Below are 20,463 nucleotides of genomic sequence, written 5' to 3' on the forward strand. Positions count from 1 at the left end.
TTTACAACACTGAATGAGTATGTAGACACGGGTTGTTTTAAATGGTTGCACCAAAAAATGCATGCACGTGAAGTTAAGGTTGCTAGCCAATTGTAAATGTAAATGATTTGCCTATTGTTGTTAAAATGTATATAGTGACAGATACCACTCCTTGTTTCAGAGATTTCCCAGATGAAGGCCAGTGGGCCGAAATGCATTGGAACTAGTGGATGGTTGGGAACTCATGAACTGTAGTAAAAAGCAAATGAATACTGATTATGGACCAATGAATATCTCGACTGAAGTATGAATAAAATACTGTAATGAAAAGGAACTTTGAACTTGGAATACTTTTTTGATTGAAATTTGCTGGCTGATCCAGCACGAATAATCAGTGCCCTTTGTGACACTAGTGCCGCTCAGTGCTAGTGCGTCTCATAGTTCATAGTAATACTCCAAAGCAGGGAGTATACAAAGGAGCACGATTCACGCCTTAATCTACAACCTAATACAAAGCTGTGCACAACTATAATCTAAATCATAAAATTTGGATTTTGACATCAAACATTTTCAGCGTTTTTTGAACCTATTGCGCATGCGCGGTAGAGTACTGTCTCGCGCCGCGTTTGCTTCGAGGGTTTTTGGTACTAAGGATGCCCCGTCTACCGCATTAGCCTAATTAATTAAGGGTTGACGGTTACTTAAACAGCAGAGAGCGACCCTGCGAGCGCCTCCACTTCCGCTTGGTCTTCAACCAGAGGCACCGACGGACAGGTGAGTGCTCTCTTAGATTTTCCTCCTGGTCAGTCTTTGTAGAATAGAGTAGTCCAGTCATGTTTGGTTGAAGTTAAAAAGAACCTTAGCAGTTTGCCAAACCTCGTATGCTTTTAACATGATTAGGACACCTAAGAGGTCACTGCATGACGCTGTGAGGGCTATAAATTAAGAACAGCCAATTCACCCCCTTTCCTGTCTCTCCCACTAGCACCATGGGTTGTGACTGGTTTCTGTAAATACTTTGTAAACACTTTATTACATGAGGGGTCTTTATACTACCATTAAACTTTGCAAATATTTTGTAAATACTTTATTACATGAGGGGTCTTTACACTATCATAAGACTCTTCTAAGCTATCCTTAAGGGTCGATATGACGCTATCTTTTGGAGCAGGTTTGACATGCGTGAACTAGGTTTTGACAGTTGGGTACATATCACACGTTCGTTGGGTTTGGGTGTAGTGCAATTGGCCTGGGCACTTTAGTACTTTGTGTTTACTGTGTCCTCTTTCTACACCACAGAGCGGGGCCTCATACTCCCGAGCGGTTGCCGGGTGAGGTGAGGTCTTCACCCACACAATGCTGGGTGAGTATCACTTTGAGGAAATGCCTCGAAATGATCAAGCTAATACGCTTTTTTTAAATATGCTGAATGCAAATTATTCATGCAGGTGTGTGTTGTCTATACGGTCTCTCTGGATGCAGGGGTGTGTATATGTTTCATCCAATGTTATTATACAATAGCTCCTTGTTTATTGATAGGAAGAAGACATCCTTCCTTCCCTCAAGTGGACATCTAACCGTTAAAGGTCCTGGTAGATATGTGTCTTTCTACTAGTAATCTTTTTTCTGTACACTATAATCACAGTCATGTTTGCAGTAGCTTATTTATATTAGGTCCTGAAGAATGCCGGGGCAATATCCCCTCTTAGGCAGAAACATGTTGACCGTACTACACACAGCGCCACATGGTAGTCGTTCTACCTGGCGCAGTTTTTTAACTCTTGACACACCGACTTCTGTTTGAAAAGGTCTACTCAGAGTCTGTGTAGTCAATTTTATTTATCACTTTATCTTTTGCACTGCACATTATATAGTCCACCACATGGCAAACACGATGCTGGTTTTCCGACATCCATCTCTACACAGGCACTATATGGCCATTGTTAGATATGGATTGATCTGCAATTCCCACGTGACGTAAATTCCACCACATGGGTGGTCTGATGGGTCTTGTACTAGCCTAGCGTTTCCCATAACCTCCGGCAACATTGGTTTACATATGTAGCCTACTGCCCCTGAGACACCGCTATGGTCACACACCATTTTTTGACCTGTTCTGCTCTCTTGTGTGTTGTTCTGATCATTGGGGAGTGAGCAGACAGGTCGTTAAATATTCCCCTTGACCCTCCACACTTGTTTGTTTGTTAGCTGAAACATTTCAGCCATTTGGTGGGAAGAGATGTGCTTCGTGGAGACCCCAGAGACAGGAAGGGGGCTGGGGAGATAAGCTGTATCTCAAAGGCAGGAGAACAGACGTCACAGACCCCAGGACTGCCCACCACTTCCCTGATACCCAACCAGATATGAGCCCCTTAATTAGATTAGAAGAGGGTCTGGAAGGGGAGTGTCGTGAATTGTTAGTCACACCAAGGAGAGAATTTCTCCATTTCGATTTTTGGAAAACAGTGAATTCTGGATCGAAAAAATGCCACAGGAAGTGGTCAGGGAAGAGGGAGGAAACTTTGCCCCTATTGGTTGGGGTGTCTCACCCTTGCCAGACCAGAAAGGAGAATAAATATGGGAGATGTGCAGAAGCCTGCCTGATTCCTCAGATTCAGATTCCTGCCTGAAACATCGGGTGAAAAAGTACTGCCCTGCTGGACCAATAGACTCAACCACAGAAGGCTTGCTCTCAGAAGGACTTTACCTGCTGAATTCTCAATGGTCTCCAACTAAAAGATCTGTGACTGATTCAAGGAAAAGTAGTGGACTCCATGAGCAGCAACTGGTAGAAAAGAGCTGGAAGAAGCTACCAGCAATATCCAAAGGGAGGACTACTCCAGATGACCAACTACAACTAGATTTTCCTGGACTGACCAGGTGCATTGCGGGAGATTGAGTCCCATACCCCAAGAGGCCTTCCAGAGCTTCTGAACCATTGGCTGGTGCTGCTGGACACTTTTCAACTCAAAGGAAACTACTCAGAAGAAGTTCTGAAAGTTAGGAACTTTTTCAAAAGTTTGGTAAAAGCTCTAGAAGAAGACGGGCTCAACGTCGAGAGTCAAGCTGCCGTTGTCAACACAAGAATTGGCCTGACTGGGGGGGCTTGGCTTGCAGCCGTCGAGAATGGCCGCTGCCTGAAGGAGCTCCTTCCTTCCTGCAGCTATTCTGCTCTATCCTGTGCCATCCGCTGTTGTGAAGTGCATCCAAATAGCAGGTGTTGATTTCCCAAACCCCCCGGGACTCTTTTGAGCTCCCGGCGCAGTGTGTGCAGAGTAGAATCATCCTTATTTTTGGAGTGTACTCGGCAGAAATGGCGGCCCGAGGTACGGCTCGAGGTAGGAGATGGCCTCTAGGCAAGACGGAGATTCCACCCTGTGGGCTTCATTGCCACGGGGTGAGGCACCGCAGACATCGGTGGGGGCAGCGTGGGGCCTGAAGTGGCAAGCTCAGAGAGATTGACCCGGCGTGGCGGGCGATATCGCAAGGTCCCGGTAGGGCGCCCTGGTGCAAAAGGCCCCCGCTTTGTGGCCTACATGACGGGCTGCACCATGCCGTGATCAGCGGCCCGGAGGTAATGACGTGAGAAGGCTCCGTGGTGGGGTTTTGTCTGTGAGGCGCGGTACCGGTAAGCCTGATCAGGTGGCCCCGAGAACAGTGATTGCAGTGACGGGTGGAGGAGGCCCAAGAGCGGTGAAGACTGCGGAGGCCCGGCTGATGCGGTCCTGGCCGCAGTATATCTACCTGAGATCTCGGATTGAGGCCTGAGGGGGGAAATTGACTCTGCCTGGGTGCCGCAGTGCAGGAGGTTCTCGCTGCTGCTTTGGACCTTTACTTGCCAAGAGGGTGCCGGTGGATTGCTGGTGACACGCCAGGGTAGCGCTGGCTGGTGCCCCTCTCCTGCAGTGGTGCCACTTGACTGCCTGATTATGCTGAATACCCTGGTGGCAGGAAGGTAGGAGAAGAGGATGACGGCGGCCGGCCCCGGGGACTGTGTGTTCAATTGTGGCCTAGCCCTGCTAGGCTGACATCAGACAGGCTGCTATATACAGGGGCCCTACAGGTAGGAGCCTGAAGTGAGTGCTGTGCCAGGGCTGCCAAATATGAGAGAGTCTTGGGGTAAATACTGACAGTAAGAACCACACGCGCTGAGGCCCTGCATTGTGTGAGGTGCTCTGGCCTGGGGGACTGCTCCAGTGGGCTCCTGGTTTTGGGATTGGATTGGTGCAGTGATTGTTGGCCCTCTCCTGTGTGACTTCAGGAGCTGAGACCTAGACATTGCAGAGCTGTATTGAGGTGCGAAGCATTGACTCGTGGGTCTTCCATGTAATCTTTACTGCAGGTTTACTGAGTGCCGGTGTCGAGGCCAGCAGAACCTTTACAGTCTGATGTACATTGCTATGGAGAGGGCTGGAAACCTTGGCCCCCCGCAAGAGGTTAATGTGCACTGGTGACGTGACTGGGGGATGGAAAATCCACATGCTGGAAGCCGGCACAGCTGACCCCAGAATTTTGAGGTTTAATTTCATGGATGGAGTGGCACAATTGCAGTTACGGGCCCCAGAAGAGAGTAACTCCGTTTACAAGAGTGCCATGTGCTAGCTTGGCCGCTTCCTCCAACGAGTTGCAGTTGTCCCCACAAGGCTGCCCTCTGCTTTTGCTCAGTGATTATCCGGGGCTGCGCAGGCATGGTGACAGGGGGTAAGGGTCCCAAGGCTAACGCCCAGAAACAGTTGGCAAAATTTGCTTGGTCAAAAACAGGTGAAAAAGGCGAATTGCCGCAATCAGAGAAGGATGGGGAGCAGAAGCCCCTGCACAAGGACCGGAGCCAACTCTTCATGATGTCATGGCAGCAATAGGTGGGGTGAATGCTTCAGTGGACTCGGTCACCGTCAGAGCTAACTTCAAGAAAATGGATGAGAAAGTTAAGGAACTCAAGATAGTGATGAGCGCCCTGCAGACAGATACATTGGAACTTCAAAAGCAAATGCTGGAAATGCAGAAGAAGCAAGAGAGAATGTCAAACAGCTTGAAGATTACGAAGGTCGGGCCCGCCGCAATAACATTCAAATTTTAGGAGTTCCGGAGAGAACGGAGGGGCCGGCTGCTGACCTATATGTGGAGGATCTAATTACGAAACACCTAAAAGCCAATACTTTGTCCAGCTATTTCTCTATTAAGAGAGCCCACAGGATACCGGGTGGTAGACCAAAGCTGGGTGCAACCTGAGGCCCCATATTGCCAGGGCGTTCAACTATCGAGATAGGGACATAACACTGCAGACTGCACGATCTATCCCTCCCTTGAAGATATATAACTATAAGGTGGCGTTCTTCACGGATTTCACGGCGAAAGTTCAGGCACAGCACCATAGCTTCCAGGCGGTGAAGAAGAAGCTGAGAGATCGGGAGGTGAAATATGCGATGCTCTTCCCTGCACGGCTGTGAGTGGATTCGGACGGCAAGTCGTGGTCTGGGAATGGATAGAGGGCTGGAGCACGGTGGGAAGCCAAAGAAGAGATCGCCTTGGTAGACCTTGCCTGCAAAGAGGAGTCCAGAGCGAGGTGGGGAATAATGGTTGAGCTAAGGACGACTGTCAGCTGGAGGAGCATGACTGATAGCCCTGGCTGTGGGAATGGAGAGTTCGGACTGGACTGTTCCCATGGGGCACAGGGTCAGAGCTGATTTGCATGAAGCCATTATCTAACCCAGGGTGGTGTGGAGTGCAAAAAACGATGGATTTAGGCCCAGATCCTTGTACTGGGGTGAATGTAAGACATTGATCTACATTCTGTCCATCAAATTGTTTTTTGTAATTTTCTCCCTGAGTGTACTGGGGTAGCTCAGACGTGGGTCCCAGAGCATCCACACCACTGGAGTCAAGCTAGCCGGGCTGATGAGAGGTGTTACCTCGAATCCGGTCCGGTCCTCGGATGCTTGATTCCGGTCTGGGAAAGATATGGCTGTGTAGTTCGGACTGGACTGTTCCCATGGGGCACAGGGTCAGAGCTGATTTGCATAAAGCCATTATCTAACCCAGGGTGGTGTGGAGTGCAAAAAACGATGGATTTAGGCCCAGATCCTTGTACTGGGGTGAATGTAAGACATTGATCTACATTCTGTCCATCAAATTGTTTTTTGTAATTTTCTCCCGGAAATGCAGAAGAAGCAAGAGAGAATGTCAAACAGCTTGAAGATTACGAAGGTCGGGCCCGCCGCAATAACATTCAAATTTTAGGAGTTCCGGAGAGAACGGAGGGGCCGGCTGCTGACCTATATGTGGAGGATCTAATTACGAAACACCTAAAAGCCAATACTTTGTCCAGCTATTTCTCTATTAAGAGAGCCCACAGGATACCGGGTGGTAGACCAAAGCTGGGTGCAACCTGAGGCCCCATATTGCCAGGGCGTTCAACTATCGAGATAGGGACATAACACTGCAGACTGCACGATCTATCCCTCCCTTGAAGATATATAACTATAAGGTGGCGTTCTTCACGGATTTCACGGCGAAAGTTCAGGCACAGCACCATAGCTTCCAGGCGGTGAAGAAGAAGCTGAGAGATCGGGAGGTGAAATATGCGATGCTCTTCCCTGCACGGCTGTGAGTGGATTCGGACGGCAAGTCGTGGTCTGGGAATGGATAGAGGGCTGGAGCACGGTGGGAAGCCAAAGGAGAGATCGCCTTGGTAGACCTTGCCTGCAAAGAGGAGTCCAGAGCGAGGTGGGGAATAATGGTTGAGCTAAGGACGACAGTCAGCTGGAGGAGCATGACTGATAGCCCTGGCTGTGGGAATGGAGAGCACAGACTCAGATGAAAGTGCAAGTAGGGGGGCGCGAGCGTGTGGTGGAAATGCCCATTGGTACGAGACTGTCTTGCACTTGGGGACTTCATGACATGATACAAATTGATGGGTTCACTGATGTGATATGACACAGCTTGGCTGCTGCTAAGGATGGATGGCTAAGCTATAAGTTAATTGTGATGTCTACCTGCGGGAGGGGGATCAGTTCACCCGACGCATCTTTAGCATTTTGGGGAGAGAGAGGCACTCTGCCATGTTTGGGGGTGGATAGTTCTAAATCCACAGGCAGGGAGGCAGGGAGGGGGGTTGAGATTGGGGTCAAGGGCAGGGGGTGTTTTGTAGTTCCTTCTTGCTTCCAAAGTTGTTGAGAGCTCCTACAATGCGGGATAGGCAGGCTGACAAGTATGTCCTTTGGAGAAGAGTTCAAATGTAACTGTACTGTTTTGCTATGCTTTGATTTTCATGGTCGTTTTGAGTGTGACAGACACAGGTGTACAAGTGCTGCTTTTTTTTGCAGGTTGCGTCAAGAAGTGTTTGCCGTATTGTTGACCTATCATGCTGTAGATACTACCGTGCTATGGGATGGGGGTTGAAAAGGAGTTAGTGTTCTCTGTCCTTTTCTGGAATGTTAATGGATTGGGTGACAAAATAAAGAGAGGTGTTGTCCAGCAGTAGCTGAAGAGACAGTCCCAAGATCTTGTTCTACTGCAGGAAACCCACTTGGTGGGTAACAAAACCAAGGCCCTCAATAGATGGGGATACCGGCTTCTAGTACATGCTGATTATACCACTGGGTCCAGGGGTACGTGTAGTCTGGTTAAAAAATGCACACCATTGATTGTACACAACGCGTGAGCGGATCCGGGGGGTTGGTTTGCAATGGTTGAGGCCCAATGGGAAGGGAGGGCCCTTAATGTAGTTTCTGTCTACCTTCCACCGGCACTGGGTAGAGATGCTTTAACAGATCTGGGCCGAGTATTGACCAAACTTCCCGACGGTACATTGATATTAGGCGGAGATTACAATATGATTATGGACGATACGGTTGACAGATACGCCCAGAGGAAGGGGGCCAGACCAAACAAGCTTATGGTGGAATTTACCCCGGCATTGGGCCTCTCAGATGTGGGGCGGGAGCTTCAAACAGCAGATTCCAAATGTACGTACATTTCCAGTGTGCACGGTAGTCTCTCCCGAATAGATTACTTTTTAACATATACAGCCTCAGTAGGTAATTTTAGACACCCCCCGACGTTGCCTAGGGTTATCTCTGATCATTCCCCAGTGGGGGTTGAGTTTACTCATGGGGAACGGCACCTGCGCAGTAGTATCGTTATTAACCCATGGTTGTTGAAAATACTGGATATCAAGGAGGAGCTCTGTGTGCAAACTGATAATTTTCGAACAGAAAATCTAGGGTCGGTAGACTCGGCACAAACTATATGGGAAGCAAATAAAGTGGTCCTGAAGGGATATATCCTGTCACAGAAAACAAAATATGTCGCTAGAAGGTGCAAGATCTTGGTTCAATAGGAGGAGGAACTCCGGGGGCTTGAGGCTGACCATGCACTTAATCCCTGCGGAAGATACACTACTTAGTTTGATATTGAAGCAGGATGAGTGCAGGCTCAAGTCGCCTGAACACATGATGGCCAAACAGAATGTTACCCAGCATAGGTTGTATGAGCTGGGTGATAGGGCAGGGAAGACACTAGCCTAGTTGGAAAGGAGGGAAGATGGTACGAGGTGGGTGCCTCGGCTAGTGTTGCCTAGCGGAGAGGTCCTCCATTGCCCCAGCAACGTAGCGGAGGCGTTTGCAGATTACTTGGAGAAGGTATATTCTCCCTCCACAATGTATACAGCGGAGGACTCGCGCCAGCTTCTAGTGGATAGTGATGTGCCGACTCTCTCGGAGCTGGACAGAGATGTATTAGAAACAGACCTGTCAAATGAGGAAATCCAGAAAGCTATTGACCAAATTAAGTCCGGGAAGGCAATGGGACCGAATGGCACCCCGTTGAGTTCCTTAAGGTCGTGGTCTCTCAAGGTTGTTCCACACCTGCGGGCAATGTATGAGGAAAGTTGTGAGAGGGGAGTTCTGCCAACAGACCAATGTCTAGCAAGTATAGTTGTTATTAATAAGGCAGGAAAGCCGGTAGATGACCGTAGCTCATACAGGCCGATTTCACTGATAAATGTAGAGGCAAAGATCTTGGCAAAAGTTCTTGCCACGCGACTTCGGATAGTGATTTCCTCCCTGTGCACCCGGATCAATCTGGCTTCATGCCTGGGAGGAACACAGCCCTTAATATTCGCTGGCTGTATAATGTGATGGCGTGCAGGGACTTTTTGAGGGAAGATGCAGTTATACTGTCACTGGATGCCTCAATGGCATTCGATTCAATCAAATAGCCATATCTTTTAGAAGTTCTCGTGAGAGCTGGGTTGAGCCCTAGATTTATAAGGTGGGTGAAGCTGCGATATACTGACATCCAGGGGCAAGTGAGAGTTAACAATTACACGTCTCAAAAGTTCACGCTATGGAGAGGCACCAGACAGGGGTGCCCACTGTCCCCAATGCTGTTTTCCTTTATGCTGGAGCCCCTGGCGGCCTGGATCCGTCATGACGTGCTGGTGCGGGGTTTCAGATGGTCACTGGAATGTGAGGACAGAATATCCCTATACGCCGATGACATACTGCTATATCTTGCCTCCCCATATAAGTTGATTCTCACAGTTCTTAATATTTTTACGAACTTTGGGAAGTACTCGGGATACGGAGTCAACTGGGGTAAATCTGTGTTATATGTGCTGCATGCGCAGACTCACCATCTCCCTAGAGACAGCACGCTAGTGGTTGCAGCGGATGGATTGAAGTACCTCGAAGTCTTTATTATGTCAGACCCGGCTCTCTTTTACAGCCACAATTTGGCGCCCCCGTTGGCCAGACTGCTAACCGATGTTAAACATTGGAGGTCGCTGCCTCTGTTGGTGGTGGGCCGCACTGCTCTTTTTAAAATGTTGGCACTCCCGCAATTTTTATATATTCTCCAGAGCTGCCCGCACCACATTCCGGATGCGTACTTTGTAGCGGTGGAAGGGGAGATACGTACACTCCTGTCGGATGGTAAAGCCCCTAGGATTGCTCTTCAGAATCTAACGAAGGGGTGGTTTGATGGGGGGATAGCGTTGCCCGATATTAGGTTGTACTATTGGGCCTCTCAGTTGGTGGCTGTAAATCAATGGATGTACGCCCTGCCAACGGACCCGGCACATGCCCTAGATAGGTATCAGATGGATCGCTCGGGTTATCTGGGTGACCTGTATTCCAGCACCAAGGAGCAAAGATATATTGGCCCGACACTGCATACGGTGCATTTCTGGCAGCTGGCTATCTGGCGGCTGGGATGGGCTGGCGTTCTCACTAAGGCAATGCCATTATGGTACACGCAGAAACTAGGCATGTTGTGCTATCAACCAGGTTTTGTCAGGTGGAATGTAATCGGCATCTTGACAATTAATGATTTGGTTAAAAAAGGAGCAATAATCAAATTTGAGGACCTCCAGAAGAGCTACCACTTGGCCTCGGGGGAGGTTTTCAGGTATCTGCAAATCAGACATGCCTTGCGAGTGGCCTTCCCCAGCTGCGAGGACATACCGGATTCATCGCCTCATGAGGATCACTTGTTAGATGGGCCGCTGCAGTTCAAGGTGATCTCCTTGACCTATAAAAAACCTAGTAATAATTTGCCAGATGCCTTTGGGAAGCGAAAGGAACAATGGGAGAGGGGCCTAGGGCCGATCGACGAGGAGTATTGGCGACTGGCGCTTATGTCACCTAGGGAGGCTTACATTCAGATTAATACAACTCCGAATTCTGCAACGCTCCTATCTGACGGGGATAACGCTGGCCAAAGTAGGGTCTAGGCAAGATGACCTCTGTCTGAAGGGTTGCCGTCAGCCAGCTACTTTCTATCATATCCTGTGGGAATGCCCCGCTGGTGCAGGATCTGTGGGAGAGGGCCACAACTCATATGCAGTCCGCATTGAGGAAGGCAGTGAACCTGACGCTCCGCCTGGGTTTGCTCAATATATGGGAAGATACAGACCTGACTGCAATAGAACAACAAGTGGTGACGGTGGGATACACATTAGTGAAGAGGGAAATGGCAAAGGGATGGGGCAGAGTGCCGCCACCTGCAGTGTCAGTGTGGCTTAAAGAGTTTGACAGGTGTATGATAGTGGAGAAAGAAGTCTTCATAGCCAGGGGATGCCCGAGGAAATGGGATAAGAAATGGTGGAATTGGAACACTTATAGGGGGGAGATTTGTGTATCACCTGTGGTGGAATTGCAAATGCGAAGAAATAGAGACGGAGAAGTAACTGTTTAATATGTCTATTTTCCCAACCGTTGTACAGTGCTGAATGCAACTTAAATGCAACTTGGCAAATACCATGTGTAATTGCTGTTTATCTATCTGTCTTGAGCTTTATTAATAAAAACATTTTAAAAAAAATAATTGGCCTGACTGCACTAGTTGTTACCGCTGACAGCTCTGGAGATCATCACTGTCAACACTGAGGACAAACACTTCCAGGGGCTCAGTGAAGCATCACCATCATCAAAGTTAACTCCGGATCCGAGAAACCCAAGGACTCGTCATTGAGAGAAAAAGCTTTAAAAAAGTGACTACCTGCAAAAGTAAAATCTTGACAGGGGTCTAGAGCTCAACTTATCCGACTGAACTTCATCGTGGCCAGCTTAAAACATTATCTTTGTTCCTGTCCAGCACGACCAGATAGCCGAAAGTGTTCCTTAATGTTTTTTGGGGCTAGAATGCAAATTCTTCTATTTCATCCTTAAAAATTAATATCTCCTGTTCCCTACATTGGATTTTTGTCATTTCGGTGTAATTGTAAATATAATATATATTCTCTGTTTGTATACATTGTTGTTGGATTTGTATTGTGTTGTGTCTTTTACATATTTACTGTTTTGGTGCTATTAAATGCTTTACACACTTGTCTCCTAAATTAAGCTTGTCTGCTTGGCTGCTTGGCTGCTTGTCTGGCAAGCTACCACGGATCGAGCAAGGTTTAATTTATTGCAACTTAACTGGACCTTATTAATGTTTGCGGTATTATTACAAGTTGATGTTATCGACTTCCATCAACTAATAACTTCCCTTCCTATATGTTAGCCCCATTATTATTATGGTTTACTATCTGGATGAAACTGGCAGACAAGTTAAACAGATAAAACACTTGCCAGCGTCTGCACCTAGATAGTGTGAAACAAATACCTTTGTTAACTTTTATAAAGAACTGTTATGCAAATATGGGAATTCCAAAATATTTTGATGAACCAGAATCAATGCAGAGACTGAGCAAAAGGGATTGACATACAGCACGGGCCACTCCCACGAGGAACATGGTGGCGGGCTGAGAGCCGGTCGCGGACGCACCTAGGAATCCCTGAAGTCTGAATGGGGAAAGACCGAGTTTTTCGCGAGAAGAGATTCCGTAGTCTTATGTCCCTGCATTGAGGTGAGATGTGATTACTGCGCCGTGAAAGGATCCCGCGCATCTTTTAAATCGGTTTTGTTTGCTTTCTCTCCTACGAGGTGACGGCTGGCTCAGACAAGCGAAGAAGAGGTCGGCGCTAGGACCTGCGCCCACCTGTGTCACTGCTCACGCTGGAAGAACGCCGGCGGTGTCTGTGGAGCAGATTTCGCTCTGTTCTATTTCAACTTAAACTAAGAGGACCGGCGTTTAACGTTTATAAACAACCTTGCAAGGCTGTGGCAGGGAAGAAGCTCTACTTATTTGCGGTAAGGTGGGGAGAGAAGGGGGATTCAGCAGCAAATCACTTGTTTTCTCCTGGGAGGCAGGATTGTACGGAGCAAGCGCAGACTGAGGCTCCAGCTGTTAAAAATAACTTTGCACATTTAAACATATTACCAGTGCAGGAGCAGGCTTTAGTGAAACCTGTTGAGTCAGCAAAGAAGCCAATAGCAGCTGCTTTAACTGCTGCAGCCGAGCCTGTCACAGTAGATATAAACTTGAGTACAGCGAGAAAAAGAAATACCCCCCCAATAAGAAGGAACAGGTATCAGCTGGGATCCAGGGTAGAGCTAAAGGAAAGGGGTGCGTTGGAATTTGAAGAGAGGGAAAGACCTATGCCATTAACTCCCTGTAAAAGGAAAAACAAAAAAAACACTTTAGTAAAAAAATCTAAAGGAGATTACTCCCGATAACCAGGTGGTGAAGAGTACCCCTTCACTCAAATCTTACTTTAAAGTCTTAGATCAGGCTATGAGTTCCGCCACGCAAATGGAGGATAGTACTAGCACTATATCTCTAAAAAATCGTTTTGGGCCTCTGAAGAACTTGGGCAACATGGAAAGTGCTGGGTCATTGGTCCCCTTGAATGGGGGAGTGATATGTGAGGAAGTGGGGGGTGCAGAGACCCTGATATTGGCTGGTTTAGAGCATCAACGGGTTCAGCCGAATGCTCCTGAGTCTAAAAATCCAGGTATACCCTCTGCACCGTCTACTCCTGCTAATTTAAATAAAGCACCTTCTTGCGATAAAACGCAAGGAAAGCAGGACACCAGACCTAAGAGTCAGTTGGTAACAGCTAAACCTGTACAAAATAGCTTTAAGGGGGTTGGTGAGGGAAACAGGAGGCAGGATCTTAATAAGGACAATCAATCAGACTCAGTTTCAGCTCCTACTAGAACGAGAAGAGGTTCTGAAGAATTATGTGAGCAAGAGAATGATCGCTTGGGGGATCTCTTTCGATCATTGAGAAGCGATATGATGTCAAAATTTGAGATATCAGAGACTAATCAAAAAACAATACATGACAGATTCGACCTTTTGGAATCTAAGTTAGATGATGTTATTCTTCGCACGGGTAAACTGGAAACAGAAGTAACAGCATTGAACAAAACCGTACATGGAAACTTAAAAGACATAGATACTTTGAAAGCCCAAAACAGAACATTGGCCATGGATGTTCAGAGATTGGAGACCCAGGCACGTAGGAACAACCTAAGGATTCTGAAAATACCAGAGGGGGAAGAGTTGGAGGATATAAAGGGATTTGTTTGTAAGCTCCTGAGAAAAGGCGTTTTAAAAGATCGCCCAGATATAGACCTGGAAGTCGAAATCCAAAGAGTGCATAGAGACCCTTATAAGAGACGCACAGACAGGAAAGCACCAAGGAAAATATTGGTAAATTTTCAAACATTTAGTGTCAAGGAGCTTATTCTAGGGAGATGCCTGTCGAAAACAGACCTTCGTTATCGGTCCAGTCCTTATCTTATCAGGTCTGATATAGGAGCGAGAACTGCACAGAGACAATGGGAGCTGGGTACCAGAATGCCAGACTTGAGGTCAATGGGTGCGCACGTGCAGATGAGGTTCCCTGCCTTGCTCAGAATTATGTGGAAGAATAAGACCTATAGTTTTTCACAGCCTGAAGAGGTTGATAATCTTTTAGGCCGTATGAGAAATGATCAGGAAGATCAATAAAGGGCAGATTTTGTTACTACTCTTACAAATAATACAAAAAAAAGGGGAAAAAAAAAATATTAGGGATTAAATAAAGAATAAATCGAAGCACTGAAACACTAAATCACGGTAAAGGGAACACAACTTATTTAACGCTACACTTTTGACTCGCTATAATATATTTGATTCGGTCAGGGGATCCGCCTAGGTGTTCCGAAAGGCGAAGCCATCGTCTGGTATGTTGGGGGCGTTCCTCAGGGGGGAGGGTGTTCACTGGGTGGAGGGAGCAAAGGGAAAATGATAAAAAATAAAAAATCCTCATATATAGGTGAATATATTTTGTATATAGCTATGGATGGATACGAGATGATAGTAGGCTTATGAGTAATCCATATAGGCTTAAAGTCCTGTCATGGAATATTAATGGCTTGGGGGAAAAAAAGAAACAGAATAGGATTTGTGAATTCTTAAAAAACTCAGATGCACATCTTATAATGCTACAAGAAACCCATCTAGAGGCAGATATTTGTAGTTCTCTTTTTAAGAATTTAAGGTGGGTCCAGGAAATAATTTGCTCCAGGCAATCTGGCACCACAAGGGGAGTCTCCATCATAATTCGAGCAAATAGTGGGATAAGTTTGAAAAAATACGAGACAGACCAAACAGGAAGATGGTTGGTAGCAGTAATACATATTTAAAACATCCCGTACACACTGGCTGTGTACTATGGTCCGAATGATGATAACCCGGGCCCACTATCTAAGCTAGCGACAGCATTATTAGGGTCAACTGGCCCGGTAATTTTGGGAGGCGATTTTAATCTGGTCTTTGACCAGAAGCTAGATAGAACCTCTAAAGCTAAATATCACGCTCCCTCAAAATCACTCGCTACCTTAGATGCTATAATGAAGGACTTCAGTCTTCTAGATGTATGGAGGAAAAAATACAGAACTTTACTAGGGTTTACTTTCTATAGCAAGAAATATAAGAATTATTCTAGGATTGACCACTTCTTAGTTGATCAGCATTTCCTTACAGACATCAATTACCTTTCCTTCACACCGATAGGGATGTCAGATCATGCAGTACTGGAAATGGTAATTATATTGAATTTAAGTCCCTTAAAAATAAGATGGACCCTGGAGAGATCACTCTTATTAGATGACCAAGTAAAAATAGAACTTAAAGATAAAACTGCAGAATTTTTTATAATAAACTCAGGCACCTCCACCCCCCAGGTAGTGTGGGAGGCCTATATGGCCTTTCTGAGAGGAGTTTTAGGCTCTTTAATGATTTATAAGAGAAAGAGTATGAAAGTAAAAAGAAAGGAAGACCTGGCGGCAATAACAAGAAAGGATCTTGAGTTACAAAACGCGATCTTAACCAACTCCAAGAGAGTTCATTTGATAGAGAAGGAACTCACTGAGCTACAACTTCTGCTTAAAGTCTGGGATGAGAAAATTCTTAAAGAAAAGTGGGAGACCAGTAGATTAAAGAATTTCGAATTAGGAGAAAAATGTGGAGCCCTCCTAGCCTGGAAATCTAGAGAAGAGAGAACGAGGAACAGTATTAAAGCCTTACTACAAAGATAGACAGGAAACCTGATAGAGGCAGATGCCGAGATTAGAGAGGAAGCAAGGTGCTTCATGAGAAGCCTCTAGACGGAAGATAAAGACCCCAATGGGGATGATATAGAAACCTGGTTGCTATCGAAAAATTTACCTCAAATGTCAGAACTGGATAAAACATACCTGGAAAGTGAGATAACAGAAGGGGAAATATTAAACCAACTAAAGAAAATGAAACGGGGAAAAGCTGCAGGTTCAGATGGGCTGCCCATTGAGATCTACATGGACAATAAAGATCAGCTATTACCTACACTCAGGGCACTTTTTAACCTCTTAATAATCCACAGCTACTCTGTTCCCCCTTCTTGGGCCAAAGCCACTATAACGCTCATAGTAAAACCTAATAAAGACCTAAAGAGAATAGAGTCGTACAGACCAATTTCACTTTTAAATACAGATATGAAAATCTACTCCGGAATCTTAGCTACCAGACTATCGAAGATTATAAAATCTATAATCCACCCTGATCAAAGAGGTTTTATTCCAGGGAGACAGCTAAACAAATTAACATTCCAAGTGATAGGGGCTATAGATTATGCTAACGATAAAGACCTCCTGTTGGCCTTGGTTGCGATAGATGCGGCTAGGGCCTTTGATCAGGTCAATTGGAAGTATTTATGGGCTACAATGACGGCATTTGGGTTCCCCCTAACTTTTATTAAGGCTGTTAAATCATTGTATCATAACCCAAAGGCAAATGTTTTGGTAAATGGAATATTATCTGATTGGTTTGACGTATCTCGAGGCACCAGACAGGGCTGCCCTTTATCCCCTCTTTTGTTTGATGTCTACATGGAGCCTTTTGTTTGCGGAATTAGAGACAACAATATAATTCAACCTTTAAAGCTTGGCAATATGTCATTAAAAACTGCCCTGTATGCAGATGACCTCCTCTTGTATACTTCTAATCACTCAGTAGCAATACCCAGGCTATTTTATCTATCAGAAGAATTCGGAAAATTATCAGGCTACCAGATTAATAGGGAGAAAACAGAGATAATGGGCTGGAATAACAACATACATATACAGGGCGTGAAACAAAAAATGCGATACTTGGGAATCTATTTAACTCAAGCATTAAAGAACATACCATTACTTAGTTGGCAGACGGTGGTCAAAGATATTAATAAAACTTTAACAAGATGGGGGAATCTGCCACTAAATATCTATGGCCGAGTTAACCTCATCAAAATGACTATCCTTCCCAAATTGACTTTTCTATATAATTGTATCCCTTTATCATTTTCTTTGAAAGATATTAATATTCTCCAGGATAAGATTGGATCATTTATATGGGCTTGTAAGTCATCCAGGATAGCATGGAAAAAATTGAGAAGGGGTTTAAAAATCGGAGGTTTAGCCCTTCCAGACTTACTATCATATTGTCATGCCTTTTGCTTTAAAAACTTCAGGCTACTTGCGAACACGTTAGACGCATCATCACAGGGCCGCTTGTTTCAGGCTTTACTATATGATTTACCTTATGACCACGATTATTTTTTATTCAAGTTCGGAGACCAGAATTTTTTTTTTAAAAATTTGCCTTAAGATACTTCAGACTGCACTTAAAAACTGGGGGTTTATTCGGAAGGTTTTTAATATTCCTTATTATCATACATACACTCCAATTTGGGATTCCCCGGGAACGCCCCTATGTCTCCAAGATCAGCTCTCACAACCCTTGAAAATAGCTGGACTACAAAAGTGGGGAGATCTATGGGTAGATTCAGGCCTAATGGATTGGAACTCTTTAACACAACTCACAAATGGACACCTGACTAGGTTTAAATATTACCAAATATCTGCTTGGTGGTCAAGTCAGAATCTGCAGCGGGAAAAAGATCCAGCTATTCTTGATGCAATTTATAGAGGGGGGAAATGGATAAAAGAAGTATCGTTTTGGTATAAGTTGATAATCAAGGATGAAGAGAACAAACTACACTCGGAGGTGATAAATTTATGGGAAAACAGTATAGCTGAACTTCCTGAAGAAGGTAGTAAAATATGGTCAGATTCCTTTTCCCTTTCCCAGAGGTTAATCAAACCAGCCAATTTAAGACGTAATCATTTATTCACAGTTTATAGAGTATATTGGACCCCGGCCAAACTGCACAAGATAACGCAAAATAATTATTACTGTCCCCGGTGTAACTACAATGCAGCAGATGATGTCCATATCTTTTTGGAGTGTCCGGTAATTCAGGACTATTGGAGAGCGATAGTAGATTTTTTAGGCAAGGTATTGTCAACAACTATTATATGTTCACCTAGACTTGTATTTTTCGGTTTGCCGAAAGACTATAACATTAATAGTTTGGATACTCAGTTTATTTTTTATGTAGTAGTTATTGCTAGGAGACAAATTTGCATGGAGTGGAAGTCAACAGTTCCCCCCAGATTTGCAGAATGTTTAAAATATATAATGGAAGTATGTAAGATGGGTATGGTTGGACGTAACGAGAATACTGAGAATGTCTGGTCTAAACTTGAGGTCTGGTTAAACAAGTAAATGGTCCGATGATTATGCCAGAGGTTGTGTCGGTCCTGTCCTCCCCCTGGCTTAAAGCTTTCCATCATCGGCTAGGGGGAGTTGGATAAGGAAAACAACCTACCTCTTGGACATCCCTGTCTGCTATGATACTGTCTCCAGGGCGGACTCGAAAATGTCAGTATAAGAGGCAACAGCGAGACCCATCTAGAGCATACGAAATCTGGTGGCATATATGAGGACAAAAAAAAAATTAAAAAAAAAAAAAAAAGAATCAATGCAGAGACTGAGCAAAATGGATGTTAGATTGCTTTTTACTAACTTTAAAACAGAAAGATAGGAGTAAAGTGACTAACAAACTATAGTCACTGCTTCGCCCATTTGCTAATTTTTGTGGGCATTTGAACATACATTACTATGGTGTTGAATATGTAACATAGAACATAGATTTCTATTGACTAGATTACATTTAAATATTGTAAATTTTTAAGTAAGCTTTTATAAAGAAAATGCAACAGGGGCCTTGTTACCATTCTGTCTTTGAATTGATTTTTCAGAGCAAAGTATTTTTCATTTGTTTTTATCCTGTGGTTTTTTGTGATACTGAGGAAAGAATTTAATATATCCACGCTGAAACATCGAATGTTAATGCAATGATAACCTTCATTGGTGTATCTATACCAATTACATTCCCCTTTTGTATTGTTGTCCATGTCATATTTTCCATATCAAGTAAGGAAAATTAGGAAATGTTTACCTGGAAATAGTCTTTTTTATGTGTTTTTATGATAAGGAGCATTCATATTACTGTATGCTATATGATATACATTTTTTAATAATTATACATGTGTTTTATTCTTACATGGTGCTATAATATACCAAATACAACTGTTTGAGTGACTGATTGATTGATTGTAAGTAAATGCACTATAAGTGAAAGGCTCACTAGAAAGATAACATTAGGGTTTGAATTACATGCCCCATGAAACTGATATGTGGCTATAACAATTATAGGTGAGTAAAATGAAGGTGCTCTTTTCTCTCCTTGGTTTACTCATTGAGCTGGCCTCCATAATAATTTCTTTGTCAGTGTGATTCTCTGTTTTCAACATCTCTTTTGCAACTCTATGCTTTCTGAACCACAAATCAATGCATCAGATACAGCATCATTAAAAGCATGTCTGTATTTCAGACACATTATCTATCTCTCAAACCTCACCTTTGTTCACCAATTTTTAATATCCATACAAATACTCATCATACAGTTATCATGCAGGAGAGACTTTGTTGTTGGCACCCGGTGACAATGAATGGACGAGTAGGGCACTTTCACCCTTTCCTTCTTTTCAACCAATACACAGCTTATCTGTAGACATTTTTGAAGAGCAGCTGCATGCTTCCACCACAATTCGGCCATTCAAAGCTACACATTTTACAATAACGCCAAGGATATTGTCATAATGGACCACACCAAGATCTGAATCCAATGAGCCTTGAGCAAGTTCCAAGAGTACAATGACGCTCGTCGCTAACTCCCTTAAACTCAACTAGGACAAGACCAAAGTCCTGATCTTTGGCCACTGTAGAAAAAAGAAACTTCTAACCTAGCACATGGGAGCTGTGAATAATAAAACAACCACGAAGTACAGCTACTTGGGGGTATGGTTCAACGGGTCCTCCAGACCTTCGGCCCACCTAGCTGCCCTGAAAAAGAAAGCCGTAGCCATTACACACACCCTGACCTGTCTTAATTAGATCTTAACCTGCGCCTCAGCAGCCCCCATAATAAAGGTCAAGAAAGCCACTCTACTCCCAGTGCTACCCTACCCTTCAAGCTTAGTACACGCTCAATGCTCAGCCTAAAAGCGAGTATTTCAACTTCCCAGATACATACATAGGCCGAGAGTTCAGTAGGAACGGGGCATTCCAAGACAATCACTCACCTGCAAGGCTGACAAACTGAAGTTTTATATAAGGGTTCTAAAAGAACAAAAAACACTCTTAAAGCATGCCTAAAAGAAAAATTCCAGAGCCCTGAGAATCCC

This window comes from Lissotriton vulgaris, chromosome 12 (genome assembly GCF_964263255.1).
Source record: "Lissotriton vulgaris chromosome 12, aLisVul1.2, whole genome shotgun sequence".
NCBI lineage: Eukaryota > Metazoa > Chordata > Amphibia > Caudata > Salamandridae > Lissotriton > Lissotriton vulgaris.